We start from the raw sequence: 20,127 nt of genomic DNA, 5'->3' as shown, positions 1-20,127 counted from the left end.
AAAAATATGAAGCTCGTAGGTCTGTTCACTGGGTTTTTTAAATCTACGGCAATACTGTCAGCCCTTCAGCAGAACAAAGCCCACTCAGTACTTGGTCAGATCTTATATATACTAACATTTAAGTATTTTCAACCCTATGGAATATATAATACACACACACTCGTTAATTCAAAAGAAAGAGTTTTATACGACAGTGGGTAACCATTTTGGCGATTCTTGACGATGTCTGGTAATTATATAGATGTCTATGAGAATGTTCATAAGTCATATAAATAACGATTAATGGAAAACGGTCTAAAGTTCTGGTATAGTTTTGCCAATTAGATTTGCGGATTTAAACGAGATAATAATAATAATAATAATAATAATAATAATAATAATCTACATCCTTCCCAAATCCATTCATAGTTCTCAACGAGCGCCATCTTGTGGGAAAATGAAGCAGCTGCCTCCCCTTCAGTTCGCAGGAGCGCAGTGCCGTTACAAACAGGCGATATGCGTCTATAATTAGCAGTATGACGGATAGCAAGTTTGCTTTACTAATTATCTCCCAGAATGAGACAGTTAATTTCTACACTTATGAAAATACAGTTGGTCAACGTGGAAATCAGCTTCATTAAAATCGTGGAAAAAATATGGTAAAATGATTGAAATGCCGAATTGAGTAATCTGAAATTCAAGGATCTCATAGACTTTATTTAAAGTGAATTACTTTTCCCATAGCTAAGAAGCAGCTTGCGAAATTATATCAAAGTTATACCTCATGAAAGTTTTAAAAAATCCGTCATACGATAGTAGTGCTTTTAACAAAAGCTCTATTGGTTTGAAACTATGATTCGCCTGGTTCATTTCCTTTAGAGTCTAATTGAGATTCCCAGCCGAGGGACACCAAGGTCCTTGACAAGACATGCGGTTTAGGCAGCGTAGGGTTAGAAAATAGCAACCACCAAGAATATTATTTTCACAGTAATCCCTCAAAAAGGAGATATAAGTTTTTTCATTCTTAATGGACTATCACGTGTACATATTTTTTTCAAAACAGTTGTTCGACAAACGAGCATAAATGATTTGAAGATTAATTACAATATCAACGTATCACACTGAAAACATGCAAATATGTTCAAATAACCGTATTGGAATTGATCAATTTTACGTTAGATAGATAGATAATATAACCACATGTGTGACAAATACGGGATAAATGTATCAACACTGCCGCCTGCTGTCACTATATCGCTATAACACTTATTGTATTTAAATACGTTCAAGCTTGTTTTGACTTTATTAATTGGCATATATACACACTGCCAGTCAAAAGTTTTTGCACGCTGAGATTTGCATGTTATCACTTAACAACTACTAAAAACACCCTCGATATTTTTTGACAAAAAATACATTTACCTTTATTAGCAAGAAGAAGTTCTGTCTGTTAGACAGTGGTGGCTTAATGGTTAGGGAAGCACCCCTGTAATTGAAAGGTTGCAGGTTCAAATCCCTGACCCACAAGACGCCGCTGAGGTACCCTGAGCAGGTTGCTGTCCCCTGCTATGTCACATATGGGTTAATGCAGAGGGCGCGTTTTGTTGCTGTGGTGTATCACCACTGATCACTAAATTCTATCTTCAATTCATCAAAGTAAACTCCTCTTGCAGTTATAACAGCAGAGAAAATTTGAGGTATCCTTTCTACAAGGGACATTAAATGCTATTCTGTTTCATGGGATGAAACAGTTAACTAGTGCATTGAAAGTTAAAGGACAGCCAAGAACCTGACTATGCCATCACCACACAACCAGTTAATAGGACATCTGATATGCGCTATAACATACTCTTTTCATGTTATAAAGGGAACTTGTTTTATTGTTATATATATATATATATATATATATATATATATATATATACACATATATATATATATATACATATATACATACATGTGCACACACAGACACAGATCTGGTTAATACATTCTGAAATATTTGGACTTTGGTTTCAGTTTCACTTTTGCAATGTTGTGCTTTTTCTGTGCACCTTGCACAGTATATTTCAGACTGGGTCATAATCCTTGCTTATATCACAGCTCTTAAATAATGTCCAGTAGATGCTTGTTAAGTGCTGTCAGATTTGAGGAACAGCTACAGAGACCGGATGGACACATCACTCACATGTGAATTAGCAATAGTGCTATAACCTGGTACAAAGCATCTCTCCTTTTTTTGAGGTTAATGTATTTTCTACATTGTCCCTGTTCAAATAAATAAATAAAATAAACTAACTAAACTAATGTAAAAGTGAACAGGTTTCCTAAACTTGGTGCCAAACAATTGCCTTGTTGGAATCATTTTTTGGCAAAGCATATATCTGATGTGTGATCCGGTATAATGGCGCAATACGGTGTTTCAGTGGGTAGCAACTTTGAACCAGTAAGGATGTGGGTTTAGTTCCTGTCCCAGCTCTGTGTGCAGCATGTGCACCTTCCCCCAAAGTCTGCACGGATTTTCTCTGGGTTCCCCACTTTCCCCCTGCAGTCTAAACATGCAGTTAGGGAAGTCATGTCTGTTGTCTCTCATAGTTTAAGATGTCACTCTCTCCAGTGTGTTCTTTATGCCCTGACCTTGCTGGGATCAGATCCAGGGTCATCAGGACCCTCTACTGGAGAAGAAGCTACGGAAAATGGATGCATTATTAATGTTTCTGACGTCGTATAGTATATCTTTTAAAATTACGGGTACATCTTGTATACATTTGCAAGTAGAATTGAAAGTTTATAGTCTGTTTTAACAAGGTTGTCTTCATTCACAGAGCGAGTTGCATATTGTTCAAATTTATGGTGACTCATTATGAAAGAGATTGATACTCCTAATAAAATTTGATGCACTATTCGCTGTAAAGACAGATGAGTTGAGGGAGCAGCAAAGTAGACAAAGCTGCATTATTTTGGCAGATTCGTTTTAATTCTCTGCAGTTGCTTGAAAAACATAAAAATGCATACTGACATATGGACTATTAACTTTGATTGTAGGACCTGTTTCATTGGATCGTTTGCATTAGCACCCTGCTACGTGTGGTGATGGATAAAGTTGCCATGTGCAGAAGTTATGTTATGTCTCTAAATAATGCTAAACACATGATGAGGAGCTCTGTCTCAATGGTAATTTTCCAAATGAGACAGATTTGTGTTGGTGTTGCTATGCTAATTATGCTATTATTGACCTGATTAGAGGCTGACAAGTATGGTGGTTCTACAGTATGAGGTACAGTATTCTTGGAAAATTCGATCCTACAAACTTACTCTGTATCTTGGAACTTCTGTTTGGCATACAGCATTCGAACATTTCAAGTACAAGGAATGTACAAGGCAAAAATATCTTACCTTTTGAAAAACTGTGCCTTGATTTCAAATACAAGTGTTTGTGTGCGTAATATAAGATGCTGTTGCCAGCTCTCAAAGCAGAATGGTATTTTTAAGCTGATTGTAGTTCTGGATGACTAACCTGGGGTCACAGGACCACAAAGAACATTGTTATTTTCATTGTTATTTAGTATCTGTTAAGTGAATACTTTTGTTTGGGTCAGTTTTTGACTTCCAGTGTGCTGTGTGGTTCTGTGGATTAGGGCTCTATGGTTGTGATCAGAAGGTTGCTGGTTTAAAACCCATGGCTGCCAGAGTCATGTCTCTGATGGGCTCTTGAGCTGGACACTTAAGCCCATCAGAACGGCCTGACCCTGATCTCCCCTTTGGGTGAAAGTCTTCAGGGGATCCCAGAAATTGGGTAGACCCTTGGTATTTCCCCTAGACCCTTGGTTTTTCCCCTAGACCCTTGGTTTTTCCCCTAGACCCTTGCTTTTTTCCCTAGACCCTTGCTTTTTCCCCTAGACCCTTGTTTTTTTCCCCTAGACCCTTGCTTTTTTCCCTAGACCCTTGCTTTTTCCCCTAGACCCTTGCTTTTTTCCCTAGACCCTTGATTTTTTTCCCTAGACCCTTGCTTTTTCCCCTAGACCCTTGCTTTTTTCCCTAGACCCTTGCTTTTTCCCCTAGACCCTTGCTTTTTCCCCTAGACCCTTGCTTTTTTCCCCTAGACCCTTGCTTTTTTCCCTAGACCCTTGATTTTTTCCCTAGACCCTTGCTTTTTCCCCTAGACCCTTGCTTTTTTCCCTAGACCCTTGCTTTTTCCCCTAGACCCTTGCTTTTTTCCCTAGTTTATACACCATGTAATGTGTATGTGATTTTTTTCAGATGTACTTTCTGCTTTCACACATTTCACACCTTGGATGTTTTTTTTTCCCATCTAAGACTGAATGTCTCACAATGGAAAGAGCTGTGGGGGTCAAGCTACAATAAGTCAAAATGTTCTCCCCTCTAGATCTGGGAATTCCCAAAAGTTTCTAAGGAAAATCCCGATATGATGTAATCTTCCTGCATTTCACTACTCCGTTGTTGTGCAGGCATTCCCCAGGATACGAATGAGATCCATTGCCTTGTCTTTAAACTAAATTTGCAGGTTCATCGGAACAAAAATAATACAGTACATAATAACAGTAACAATAATACAGTACATAATAATAGTAATAATAATACAGTACATAATAATAGTAATAATAATACAGTACATAGCAACAGTAATAATAATACAGTACATAATAATAGTAACAATAATACAGTACATAATAATAGTAATAATAATACAGTACATAATAATAGTAATAATAAAACAGTACATAATAATAGTAACAATAATACAGTACATAACAACAGTAACAATAATACAGTACATAATAATAGTAATAATAATACAGTACATAATAATAGTAACAATAATACAGTACATAATAATAGTAATAATAATACAGTACATAATAATAGTAATAATAATACAGTACATAATAACAGTAACAATAATACAGTACATAAGAACAGTAACAATAATACAGTACATAATAATAGTAACAATAATACAGTACATAATAATAGTAATAATAATACAGTACATAATAATAGTAATAATAATACAGTACATAACAACAGTAACAATAATACAGTACATAATAATAGTAATAATAATACAGTACATAATAATAGTAACAATAATACAGTACATAACAACAGTAACAATAATACAGTACATAATAATAGTAATAATAATACAGTACATAATAATAGTAACAATAATACAGTACATAACAACAGTAACAATAATACAGTACATAATAATAGTAACAATAATACAGAACATAATAATAGTAATAATAATACAGTACATAATAATAGTAACAATAATACAGTACATAATAATAGTAATAATAATACAGTACATAATAATAGTAACAATAATACAGAACATAATAACAGTAACAATAATACAGTACATAATAATAGTAACAATAATACAGTACATAACAACAGTAACAATAATACAGTACATAATAATAGTAACAATAATACAGAACATAATAATAGTAATAATAATACAGTACATAATAATAGTAACAATAATACAGTACATAATAATAGTAATAATAATACAGTACATAATAATAGTAACAATAATACAGAACATAATAATAGTAATAATAATACAGTACATAACAACAGTAACAATAATACAGTACATAATAATAGTAATAATAATACAGTACATAATAATAGTAACAATAATACAGTACATAACAACAGTAACAATAATACAGTACATAATAATAGTAACAATAATACAGAACATAATAATAGTAACAATAATACAGTACATAATAATAGTAATAATAATACAGTACATAACAACAGTAACAATAATACAGTACATAATAATAGTAATAATAATACAGTACATAACAACAGTAACAATAATACAGTACATAATAACAGTAACAATAATACAGTACATAATAATAGTAATAATAATACAGTACATAATAATAGTAACAATAATACAGTACATAATAATAGTAATAATAATACAGTACATAACAACAGTAACAATAATACAGTACATAATAATAGTAATAATAATACAGTACATAATAATAGTAACAATAATACAGTACATAATAATAGTAACAATAATACAGTACATAATAATAGTAATAATAATACAGTACATAACAACAGTAACAATAATACAGTACATAATAATAGTAATAATAATACAGTACATAATAATAGTAACAATAATACAGTACATAATAATAGTAATAATAATACAGTACATAACAACAGTAACAATAATACAGTACATAATAATAGTAATAATAATACAGTACATAATAATAGTAATAATAATACAGTAGTAATAATAGTAACAATAATACAGTACATAATAACAGTAACAATAATACAGTACATAACAACAGTAACAATAATACAGTACATAATAATAGTAACAATAATACAGTACATAATAATAGTAATAATAATACAGTAGTAATAAAACTAACTACATTCAGTACTGTATTGCACCTCGTATCAATGAATGGCGGAAGCTGCAATGTTGTCATGAGCGTCACTAATACAGTAATAATAATAATAATGTATTATTGTCACAAAGCAGTGCGTGCGTTTGTTAGCAGAAACCATTGTATTTACCTCAAATTTGTTATATAACAGGCTTTGCGGCAGTCCATTCACAAGTACGAGCTGCTCTTAACCTGGGGACGGCCTGTAGTCCAGAGGATTTAAACATCAAGGACAGACACATCAACAATGTTGTGGAATCTAGGTCAACAAGTTGTCAGGCTCTGGCAGACGTCAGGACTTGTATTTTTATTTATTTATTTTAAAAAGAATGTTGGCTAATTATGACCCTGCATCTTCTGAAGTTCATTAGGGAGCTTTGACCTGTTCTGCAGAGCTGCCAGTACAGACGGCCTCCTCTTTCGTGGCTGAACTCCAAGCTGATAGGACGTAAGATCTTTGTCACATGTTATGTCACGACCTTGCTGCCCTTCACCTATATCTGGCACGATCTGCATCCGCTGCTTGGTCTCAGATGCTTCTCCAGATGGTTCCCGGTACTGATTTGCGTGTTCTGATGCAGGGCAATACTTCACATCTCACGCTGTCTATATTTTGATGCCGTACAATGCAGTCTCTTTTGCCGTTAGCTGCCTGAAGGGTCAGGATTCTCTCAATGGAAGAATCTTTTCTTTCACTGTATCTTGATGGGTTAGAGTTGTACACTTGAGGCATGATCTCAGCCTTCTTCTCGTAAACAGGTGTGACTGTAGCTGGCTCGTCTCATTCACATTGATCACAGTTATTGAATCCCCAGAGATGATATCAAATAAATCCTTTGATGTCTGTTGAAAACAGCTCAGCTAATATCAATTATCCTACGCATGCAAGTTATTCCATTCAAATGAGTTCCAATTGTGTTACAACACACTCATCCCCTCCAAATTTACAACGTACACTGTTATCCCCAGATTCTGACTTTATATGATGGATTTCAGTGCCCACAGATCTTTTTGGCTCTGCTGAGATGCTGGAAGCTGAAAGAGCGTCTTGCTTTCCTTTTGGAGATATCGTTCTATATTTCGATGTCTAAATCTCTGTAACTCTTCTCTTGGGAATGGTTGTGTTGTCCTGTTGCTTTAGTCTGTTGAATGATCAGTCATGACACATTCCTCCTCTTCGTCATCATCATCAGAAGATGTGCACGGTCTTGTCATCATCAGTTGTCACTTTCGTCTGTCCCGTCTGTGGAGTTAATGTCTGAGTGCCTCTGTCAGCCATACGCTGACACAACACATTGTGAGTCAAAGACTTACCTAGCAATATGGTCAAGCTTAAAGTAGAAACCTGTGTAACTGATTCACGATATAATAACATGCCTAAATTATTTTTTAACCCAAATAATTATTTAGCCATTAAGACTTGCTTGATGTTTTTATGTATATTTTATAGTTGTAAGTGACCTTTTATGCGCGAGCAGTTGTGCCGAGGGCCATGACTGATGCCACTCTAGGTGGTTCTAGGCAATTGCCCATCTTGCCCTTGCCAAGACCTGCCCCTGATGGCAGTGATACATGCATTAAACAAATATACTGATCAGCCATTAAACCCACCTGCTTCCTATTGTGTAGGAGCTCCCCTAGGGCCACCTAAACAGCTGTGACCCATTGAGTCATGGATTCCCCAAGACCTCTGAAGGTGTCCTCTGGTATCTGGCACCAAGACATTAGCAGTAGATACTTTAAGTCCTATAAGTTGTGAGGTGGGGCCTTCATAGATCAGTTTTGTATGTCCAGCACATCCCAAAGATGCGTGATCGGCTTGAGATCTTGGGAATTTGGAGGCCAACATCTTGAGGTCTTTTCCATGTTCCTCAAACCATTCCTGAACAATGTTTGCAGTGTTGGGGGGGGGGGGGCGCATTATCCTGCTGAAAGATGCCACTGCCATTGAGGAATACCACTGCCATGGGGGGTGTACACGGTCTGCAACAATGTGCAGGTAGGTGGTACGTGTCAAAGTAACATCCACATGGATGCCAGGACCCAAGGTTTCCCAGCAGAACATCGCCCAGAGCCTCACACTGTCTTCACCGGCTTGCCTTTTTCCCATAGTGCACTCTGGTGCCATCTCCTCCCTAAGTAAGTGACGCACACGCACCCGGCCGTCCACGTGATGTAACAGAGAACATTACATCATCAGACCAGGCCACCTCCTTTCATTGCTCCATGGTCCAGTTCTGACGCTCACATGCCCGTTGGTGGTGCCTTCAGCCGTGGACAGGGCTCAGCATGGACCTCTGACCGGTCTGCGGCTACACAGCTATGATGCACTGTCTGTGACGCAATGTCTCTATCATGGCCAGCATTAACTTTCTCCGCAGTTTGTTCTACAGCGGCTCTCCTGTGGGATCGGACCGGACAGGTTAGCCTTCTCTCCCCTCAGGCTTCAGTGAGCCGTGGGCATCCACGACCCCGTCGCTGCTTCACCGGCTGGCCTTCCTTGCCCCACATTTGGTCGGTACTGACCGCTGCATACTGGGAACACCCCACGAGACCTGCCATTTTGAGATGCTCTGACCCAGTTGTCTAGCCTTCCGAATTTGGCCCTTGCCATGGTCCGTCAGATCCTTATACTTGCCTGTTTTTCCTGCTTCCAACACATCAACTTCAAGAACTGACTGTTCTTGTACATACTGGGACCCTTGACAGGTTTCATTGTAACAAGATAATCAATGTTATTCGCTTTACCCATCAGTGGTTTTAATGTTATGGGTATCAGAGGTAAGCAGTTCTAATCTTGGAGTATCCAGCAGATTTTCTACCCTACCTGACCTGAGTTCAGGTGTGGTTCAACAGACATCAGGTAAGACAGAAAACCTGCTGGATACCAGCACTCCAGAATCAGGGTTCCTACCCGTGGGTGTATGTCAAGATTATAGCAAATCAATTACAATTATAATCCACTAGGTGGCACTGTCTCCCAAATGATATCTATAAAACGATACTGCGAAATAGAGCGCTTATATTCGCGTAGATATGCATGAGGAAGGCAGGTGCCTATTTGTTAACTTGTCCAGGTACTCTTGGCCGATATTTGTAGAATAAATCACTGTCAGAGCGCGTAACAACCTGTTATCTGGCTTGCAGGTGCCACTCAGCTGACAGGAATAAACTAGTCTTTTGAAAAGCTGAATATATGTTTTTGCGCACACAGAAGCTACAATAGCTATTCATTAGTTTTTTTTTAAACTAAATGATACTCTGCCATTCGTTTAATTATATGATTACGGTATAAATGTATTCTGCAGATGGTGTGCGCTGAGGACTTTACTCTACTTTAATTTAGCCAATTATTCCCATTACTGAATAAATGTGCACTCCTCTGTCAGAGCCGGGATGTCTGTCGCTGAAAAGTCAGCAGTTTTAAGCTCTAGAAACCCGAGACAAAGTGTAAGCCTCAGAAACTAAAATTATGGAGGTCAGATAGTGTATTTCATTATTTATTTTTTGTTTATTATTAGGCCTATTTAAATTAAATCCACAACTGGTTCTTAAGTCAGCTTTATCTGTAAAAGCTGTGAAGTATAAAGTTGTGGTTCCGTCAAGGTAGGAATCCCACCCTTCCATGACTGGGCGCTGTTTTTCCGCATTTCCCGGCCTGCTGCAGATCGGTCCCCAGCTCGGGGCGAGGTCAGTGGCGGGACAGCCTCATGTGTCTCCTGCAGCTCGCCGCCGCTTCCCCGTCTTAGTCTTCATGAAATACGGCGATTCTGCGCGCCAGCTTCCAGTTACCGCTTATTTCCTTATTTCTTGAATCGTGTCCTGCGCGGTGCTTCACATCTGACATCCGTATCAAAGGTCCGCGCGCAGTCCAGCTGCAGCTCTCAGCCTTTAATACCGCATTTTACGGCATAGCGGTGATCGCAACCTTTATTACCACCCTTAAATAAATGAAGCAGATTAAAAAAAAAAAATTTCTCCTTAAATATTTTGCTAAAAAGTACTTATATGAAACTGTAAAATAAAATGTGTATGTTTTCGTTATCCTACAAATTAACATTCAAATTTTATCCTGAATGTTATCCTGAAGAACAGTCAAATTATTTTGCTACAGTTGTAGGGGAGGAGATTGGGACATGGGGGGCACAGGAGGAAGTAAATGAAACAAATATAGTGAGTTATTATTATTATTATTATTATTATATAACTAAATCAATGGATGCCTCAAATTTGTACATCCTGTCACTTGTACATGGTCAAATTTGCTTCCTTTAGCTTAACTTAAGGATGTAAATAGTAAATAATATTTATCTGAGCCATGGTTGTAATACAGCCTAACCTCGCAGGCCGTACTTGTGGATTGGTGTGTTGCTGGGTGACTCCACACTCTCTCTGTTCCCACAAAGGGCTGCTGGGTGATATCAGGTGGCATCAGAGATGGGTCAGACTTCACATGACCCCAAGACAAAGACATTTTAGATAATGTAAGCAAAGTAGAATATGTAGGATACAGTCATACAGGAAGCTTACCTGTGTGCACACAGTAGGACAGGCTAGAGAAATTCAGGAGTGTGTCGTTGTAATCAACTTACGGCAGGGTTAAGCCTGAACTTGATCTGGCAACTTTTGCGTAACTGTCGAGAAAAAAACAGGTGTGTGTGTGTGTGTGTGTGGGTGGGGGGGGGGGGGGGGGGGTATGTAAGTGTGTAGTAGTCAGTTTGACCTTGTACCATCAACAGAATCAAAGGGTTAGTATGTGTGTTTCACAGTAACAACAAAAATGACATTATAAAAGAAGTTGGTTTGCTTTTAGTGGACGATTGCGTTAGTTACACATAACAGTCCCACATTTCCCACATTTTTCTCTCCAAATTACTCTGTTTTTCACATCCCACAACACCCACAACACATTTACACACTCCACTGAGCACATTTTTCCTCTGACTGAGCCAACTTACAGTCATTTCTCTTAAGTTTCATAGAGGGACAGAAATCTTAAGTGACAAAGGAAGGGGCGATAGAGAAGTGGGATTGATTCTTACTTCAGCGGTAATACAAAACACAGGGTGGGGGGGCTCTGCTTGTACATCAGAGGAGCCGCGTGTTTTCTCCGGCGCGTTATGGCGGCGCAGTAGGTTACCACACTGGGCCTTTATTGAATTCAGGTTACGCACCTCGCTGAAGGCAGCGCAGTCTGCCCCCCACCCCCCCCAGGACCGGTGGCTTCCTATTTCCCGAATGGCTCTGCCAGCCACTATCTGTTATGCTGCACTCTGGCAGTCAGGAAGGGCCGGCAGCCGCTCCGTTAATATTGTAGTTAATCCCAAAGGCGAACTGGGACAGGATGCCCCAAGTGGAGAGTGTCGCCGCCCTGCCTGCCAGCCAGAGCATCGTGGGTTGTTGGTGCCCCTACTCTGTCGGTCCATGGAGACTTTGCACGTTTCCAGGTGCTCTCTCACCTACACCCTTCAGTGCCTATGAATGGCTCTGCTGCGGACGCATTTGGGCATCTGCCTGCAGTAAGGTGGCTGCCCCGCGATTGGAGGTCGAACACAACCGCAGTCACACACCGAACTCCATTTCAAATTCGAGATTCAGATTCGATCCTTTACTGTCACTGTACACGACAGCTAGCAGTTAGCAACTCTCCCAGCAGTGCAAACAAAAACACAAGACATGTAATATGTAAACAAAATGTATAAGATAGTCAATAAATATGTGCAAAAGTGAGTAATGGTATGTGAATACTTAATTGAATAATATGTGAACAATTGCTTGTAATTCTCTCTTTTAAACTGAAGTAGTAATCTCCCATTGCCGTGCTGCAGTGATTATCGTGTTTCCATAATCCTCCCAGTGGTCATTCATCTCTTTCAGATTGGCCGTCTCTCTTTTCATGGCAGACCTGCCAGATTACAAGTGAATTATAAAATAAATTTTGTGGTCATTTAAGAAAAATGTGCACCTCGACTTATGCAATCAGCTGCCCTTGAAATCACCTCACTTGTTAAACATGAAGCAGTTTGATTCGATCATGTGCCACTTGCAGTCCATTATGTTAACGGTAATGCAGTCAAAAGTGCAGTAAGAAAGTCGCTCTTATTTCCTAATTGTGGACAGGCTAGCCTAAGGTGTAAAATGCCACTGGCCATTTTTCCTGTGGCTGCTGCTTTACTGTGAAGCTATTTTTGGTGTAACAGGACCTGCTGTTGGGGATGGCCCATTAATAAAAGTGTAGGGTTCAAGATCAGAGGACTAATTGTTACCATGCGCGAATCTGGCATGTCTATAAATCATCACGCTAACCGCTAACGGCAACAAATTGCAGGCTAACATTGAACTAATATCGGCAATATTTCACGCCGTGATATTTGAAGACAAAGGCCTTGCTCATTCTTATGTGTAAAAGCGCGTGTGTATGTGTGTGCAGGTAAATTTCTGCAGGAAAGATCCTTTTACATCGGTTAATTATTTTTTTTTTCCCTCTCTGTTGATGACTGCTAAGCTGTTTGACGCGGCACGATGCTGACAGGTTACTGCTGTGTTCTCAGATTCCAGCTGGATGGGCTCGAGGAAGCCTCTTCTTGTTGAAGAAGGTCAGCTGCCTTTCGTCATGCTCCCTTTGAATACTAATGCTTTATTCAAATAATCTGCTATGACGCTTATTACATTGATGGTTGGGTGGTTGAAACAGGGTGGGGGCGGGGGGCAGGGGGGGGTGGCGCACGGCTCCAGTCAGTGGCAAATTAGGGGAATCTGGCGAGAAGTTACGACAGAAGGCTGATCCGGGGTCAGATTTTTCCTCTCCTTTCGAGTCAACAATCGGTTTGAAGTTTGCTATTAATTAGCACAGAGGCAGGGAAGGCTTGACTCTCCCTCCCACCTCCTCACTTTCACAGGCAGCGGTCAGGATGAGCATCTAGAGGCTGTTGGCGTCACTTTTGTTTGCTCGTGCATGTTTCAGTGCACTGCCATCCATGATGTCCTCTGCCCTTTGGGTCCTGCGACAGAGTCTGCGCTGACAATGACTCTGTACTGGATAAGTGCCTGTGGAGGGTGAGTGTGTATATTTATGTGTGTGTCCATCTGGAGTTCTTTTATAAGGAGCGTTATTGTATTTTATGGGGGCCAGTCCATGGACATTGCCAAATCAGTACTGGCTTCAGGGTAGCTGAGTCATAGGGGCTCAGTGAACCACTGCAGGGGTGTGGCCTCAGTAGGGGCTCAGTGAACCACTGCAGGGGTGTGGCCTCAGTAGGGGCTCAGTGAACCACTGCAGGGGTGTGGCCTCAGCTCAAACCCCACCCATTTTCTTTCTTTGGACTAGTAAGACATCAGATACTATTTTCTCCAAATCCTTTTTGAACCTTTTCTTTTTATTTAATTTTTTTCTTACAAAGTTTGGATTGCATATTTGTTTTTCCATCTTTACAGCCAGTGAGACTCAGTCACTCGATGCAGCTTGCTACCAATAAGAATATAGTCGACTCTCAGTACAGACGCTCCTCTACTTATGAATTTTCACCTTACAAACTTTTAGACATATGAACGAAGAGGACTGTAAGTCCAAATTGTGTTCATTGGGCTCCCGGTTCCTGTCTGCAACATCAACTTTTTTTCTGTGCGCCAATTCCGCCTAATATGACTTCTGGCCGCTACTCCCGTCGCACAGCAGCATAGCGTGCGTACTCCCAGCATCCTAGCTCTTTGTACTTGCGTATACCCTTAAAATGATGCCGAATAATGACTTACGGACATTTTAAGGTACAAACGGCCGTTCGGAACGTATCTCGTTCGTAAGTAGAGGAGCATCTGTATTGGCAAAGTGAGAAATACTCCACCTACCATCCACACAGGCCCCTGAACACCATAGTCCACCACTGAACACAGTACACTACACATCAACTCATTCAGTTTACCGTTTGTGATGTGTGTGTGTTGCCCTGGTCTAAAACGCTTGCAGGAAGGGACTGACGTGGGAGGCAGGATCACTTCCCGCTCATGCACAGACACAGCTAACACGTGCTGTGCGTCACTGAGCCACGCCTCCGTCAGTTAGCCGCTTAGCTGACACTGTGTTCAGTATTTCATCTTAATATAACTGACACTGCGTTAATGATGCAGGCTCGGGCCCAAGCTCACGGTTCTCTGAAATTGTCTTAAGCGGAGTGACTGCTACATCTCTAATATGTTTATAATAACTTTGTCCATACATCAGTTTATCTTTCGGCTGCTTATCCCATAGAGAGCTGCAGTGTGGGGTGGGGGGTCGACTGGTGGAGATTATAAAGATAGAAGCACTTGCAACAATTTGATGCAAATGAATAAATTAGTATACAGTAGTACCTCGGTTCTCGAACTCACTAGAACTCGAATTTCTTGAAAGTCGAACAAACCAGTTTGACCTATAACTCGATCTGAATATCAGAAGTCGATCCGTGCGCTGACCTAATATAAATTGTACGTGCCAGGAAATGAGTCATACTACAATGCAATTCTTACTTGAATACCTTCTTCACAGACTGGACGATTAACCAAATAAAGCAGTGCAACATTACAGTAACTAACAATAAATAAACCACTAACTTACATGTACTATTAGAGCATTTATGCCATCCATCCATCCATTTACTTCCGCTTTTCCGAGGTCAAGGCACGTGGGTCCCCCCTCCAATGGGCTCACCACCCATGGGAGGGGCCATAGGGGTCGGGTGCAGTGTGAGCTGGGCAGTGGCCGAAGGCAGGGACCTTGGCAGTCCGATCCTCGGCTACAGAAGCTAGCTCTTGGGACATGTAATGTCACAGCATCTGAACAAAGGTAAGAGGTAAATGAATGAATCAAGCAGCAGAAGCTGACTCGCTGACTGATGTCTGTTTAGAGAGTGGCCATGGTGCCAAGAGGAGCAACTCGAAGGAATCTGTTCAGTTCATGACCCTCTTTATCAAGCAACAAACAAACAGATTTATTTTTGTATAGCGCGTTATCACAACGTTACGTCGTCTCAAAGCGCTTTACAGCATCCCCACCCAAAGCCCCCAGTGAGTAAGCCATAGGCGACAGTGGCAAGGAAAAACTCCCCAGAAGGAAGAAACCTTGGGAGGGACCAGACTCAAAGGGGGAGCTCATCCTCCAGGGGGCAGCAGAGGGAACCCTAACCCTAACCAGACTCAAAGGGGGAGCCCATCCTCCAGGGGGCAGCAGAGGGAACCCTAACCCTAACCAGACTCAAAGGGGGAGCCCATCCTCCAGGGGCCGGCAGAGGAAGCTGTAACCCTAACCAGACTCAAAGGGGGAGCCCATCCTCCAGGGGCCGGCAGGGAGAGTCAAATCGGAGAGATGGCTGAGTGCCGAGTCATACTGTCCAAATCACAAGATTTGAGACACAACCGGGAAGCAGGGGGGAGATGACAAGCCGGCGCCGACGCTCCCTCCGATCGCCAGGCAAGCAGACCTTATGCTATATTTCCATGTCAAAGAGTTTAACAGCTACTCGTGAGCTGTAGATGATGTCCACATCAATGTTCTGGTGATATTTGTAAAATGTTTAAATGCAAAGACTTCAAATTGTTTAAATGCCAGCATCTATGGAACAGTTGTGAGTCTGTCTAGCTGAAATCTACTCCATCATGTAAAGACATTATCACTTTCAGGACTACTGGCACCTTTGGGTCAACAGGGACCCTCTTGCATGTGGAACAAGGCCTGACCCCCAGCGTTAACCCTTCATGAACCCCTGTGCGGAGAACGGCGTGGTGGCGTCATTGTGCTGGCCTCAGTGTGGTGGCTGCTTGCATTGATTAAAGACTGCAGTGTGTGTGCAGTGTGTGTGTGTGCAGTGGGTGTGTATGCAGTGGGTGTGTGTGCAGTGGGTGTGTGTGCAGTACTGTAGGTGTTCAATGCTGATTTCTATACCCACATGGCAACTGGTTCAGAAGCCAGGTTCAGAAACCAAGCATCGGTCCACCAAGGCTCCTGTCTTCGACTACCCCATCTACAGTGCACCGTACCCCATGCCCCCAGCTGCAGGTGGTGGGCCCACAAGAGGGTGGACCCAGCCGGGCCCCATGGGCTGAGGCCTGGCCACAAGGTGCTCCACCCCCCTCTCCCCCCAGGCTTGGCTCCAGGGCAGGGCTCCAGTCTCCTCAGTCCAGGCAGGGTCCCATAGTCCTTTATAAGACTTTCCATCCGCTTCTATTGAATCGCACTTTGTCTGGCCCCTCACCTAGGACTGATTTGCCTAATGGAGCCCGAGCAGGGGCTATTTCCTAATGGAGCCCGAGCAGGGGCTATTTCCTAATGGAGCCCTAGCAGGGGCTATTTCCTAATGGAGCCCGAGCAGGGGCTATTTCCTAATGGAGCCCGAGCAGGGGCTATTTCCTAATGAAGCCCTAGCAGGGGCTATTTCCTAATGGAGCCCGAGCAGGGGCTATTTCCTAATGGAGCCCGAGCAGGGGCTATTTCCTAATGGAGCCCTAGCAGGGGCTATTTCCTAATGGAGCCCGACCAGGGGCTATTTCCAATGCCACAGAGCTCCTAGGATTACAGAGGCACACAGACAACTCCACTACAGTAAAGTGGAAATTCATGGAATGGCTGTTCTAAACGACATAAATATTTGTTGAAGTTATTAGGCACAAAAAAATGAAGAGGAGATATTTATATGTGCAGCATTTACAGCCAACATCCTGAGAATACTTAAGAAAGAGAAACCATAATTATCCAAGTTTGAAGCAGTGTTCACAGGAATAGAATGCTCTTGGACTATCCAGCCATCAATCCATTTTCTGTAACTGCTTGTCCTATTCAGGGTTGCTGGGGGTCCGGAGCCTATGGGCAGAAGGCAGGGAATAGGGCACCAACCCATTGCAGGGCACAACCCAGGATGGGGCACCAACCCATTGCAGGGCACAACCCAGGATGGGGCACCAACCCATTGCAGGGCACAACCCAGGATGGGGCACCAACCCATTGCAGGGCACAACCCAGGATGGGGCACCAACCCATTGCAGGGCACAACCCAGGATGGGGCACCAACCCATTGCAGGGCACAACCCAGGATGGGGCACCAACCCATTGCAGGGCACACTTACACATGCACTTCTGTGGACAATTTGGCACCTGCAATAACCTCAGCATGTTTTTGGACTGGAGGAAGGGGACAGAGAACTAGGAGGAAACCCCATGATGACTCAGGGAGAACATGCAGATTCCACACACATGGAAGCTGGGCAGAGACTTTGAGATTCAGATTATTTATATATCATTCATCCCCAAGGGGAAATTTTTGTAAACCTAGGTCCCGGAGAGGTGACAGGGCTAACCACTGCACCACTGTGCAGTCAAAAGTTGAAATATCTGCATCCAACTACATTTGTGAGATGCAGAGAGGGTGAGCGCATGAGTTCTGCCTGTTTGGTTCCCACTGACACGCATGGAGTCAGCAATGTCATGATCTAGGGTTGCTTTGCTGCCCATGGAGTTGGAATCTCAGCTAGCATGCTCATCGTGGCATACTTGGATGGCGAGTTCCATTATCTTCATCCTTTAGCAAGATAATGACCTAAAGCAGGGGTGGCCAATCTTATCTGCAAAGGGCCAGTGTGTATGTGGGTTTTCACTGGAACTCCCTAATTAGATTACTAATTAGAGGACTGATTGGCTGAAGAGTCCTCACACCTGAGTTTGAACAGCTGACCTACAGGTTATCCGAAAAACCTGCATACACACCGGCCCTTTGCGGATAAGATTGGCCACCCCTGACCTAAAACATGCCTTGTGATTGAGCAAGAACAATTTCTTGAGTAAGGAAAGTGAAAGATGACTCTAAGTGATGACCTGGCCAGTCCAGTCATCAGGCCACAATCCCATAGAACATGTACAGGACCAAGTGCACAGCAGAGCCGAGGCAGAGCAGCGTGTAAATGCCGTGCATGTTTGGGAGATTCTGCAGAAGAGCTGGGGGATTTCATGCTGAAACATGTTAACTGAATGAACTGTGTCTGTGAAGCTGTTAACCTGGGAAAATGGGGCTTTTCTGAGAATTTGTTACTCCTTCGGTTTTTTATGTAATGTGTTTTCATGTGGCATCTCAAGGGTTTGAGGTTAAAATCCCACTTCTTCTCTCTGTGTGTGGAGTTTGCATACTATCTCTCGTCGTCAGGGTATCCCCTAAGTCAGGGGTGGGCAGCCTGATCCGTGGAGGGCCGTCGCGGTTGGACGTTTTTGGGGTGACCTCTCAGTCAGCCAATTGCAGTTTGTCCCCGTGACTGACGTTGAGAACCACTGCTTCATTACTGCCTGATTAAGGGGTCATACTGAAAATCTGTACCCACACCAGCCCTCCAAGGATCAGGACATTGCTGCCTTGGAAAGGGTGTAATGTAGGGCTACGAGAATGATTCCTGGTCTTAGAGGAATGTCTTATGAGGAGAGGTTAGCTGAGCTGAATCTGTTTAGCTTCGAGCAAAGGAGATTAAGGGGGGACATGATCCAGGTATATAAGATTCTAACGGGTCTGGATGCTGTTCAGCCAACTGGCTATTTCAATATTAGTTTAAATACTAGAACTCGTGGCCATAGGTGGTAATTAGCGGGAGAACATTTGAAACTGAATTTGAGAAAACACTTTTTTACACAGCGTGTAGTTAGAGTATGGGACTTTCCTGTTCAAGTAATGCAGGCTAAAACCCTGGGTTCCTTTAAATCAGAGCTAGATAAGATTTTAACTACTCTGAGCTATTAGTTAAGTTCTCCCCAAATGAGCTTGATGGGCCGAATGGCCTCCTCTCGTTTGTAAATTTCTTATGTTCTTATGCTCTTATGCCCACCCCTGCTCTAGATACTCCAGTTTCCTCCCCAACAGTCCAAAGACATGCAGTTAGTCTATCGGTGTATCTAAACGGCCAGTGGTGCATGACTCAGTGTCTGTGGTCTGTGAAGAATGGAATTGCCGTCCAGAATGTACCCCAGCCTTCTGCCCCGGTTTGCCTAGCACTGGTTCCAGCACCACCAAGACCCTGACCAGGGTAAGCAAATAGGTGATGGATGTCCTTTTGTTTTCAACATTTCACAGAAAAAAACATGGTGGAAAAACAACATGAAAAATGTTTCCTGCAAGTACATTCAAACTTTTGACTGTTACTTTTTGTATATGTGCATGTGTTTGTATATATAATTAATATGGTTGATGAAAGACTCTTGTCCTCTGTCTGTTAGTGTATTTTATCATAAAGTTTTGCAGACATTATTACCTTGATCAATATTAATAGTTTCTTCTTTCAGCTCTGACCAAACATCCCATTAAATGGTTTTGCTCTGTTATTTGGGATTTACTGTTTTTTTTCTGTAAACTATATAATGAATCATGGACTTGGTGATGATGTATGATGTCACAGGCATAATTAATGATATAATTTGTCAAACCAAACGAGCACTCATTGTTTCTTCACCTAAAATGCAGCTGAAGTATAAACGCCATACTAACAATGGTCATTGCAACAGAATTATTGCCATTAAGAAAAATTTAACTTTTAAAGACAGCATATGATATTTTTCTGAAAATACCAAAAATTCTGGGGGGAAAGTGCAGGAAAACATGGTCCTTTGGAGCTGTATAGGCAAATAATCATGGTTAAAAGTCTTTTGGATTAGCGGCTGAAAGTCTCAGGCCCGAGA

Source organism: Paramormyrops kingsleyae, chromosome 7, assembly GCF_048594095.1.
Source record: "Paramormyrops kingsleyae isolate MSU_618 chromosome 7, PKINGS_0.4, whole genome shotgun sequence".
NCBI classification, from domain to species: Eukaryota; Metazoa; Chordata; class Actinopteri; order Osteoglossiformes; family Mormyridae; genus Paramormyrops; species Paramormyrops kingsleyae.
This window is presented reverse-complemented; position numbering follows the sequence as displayed.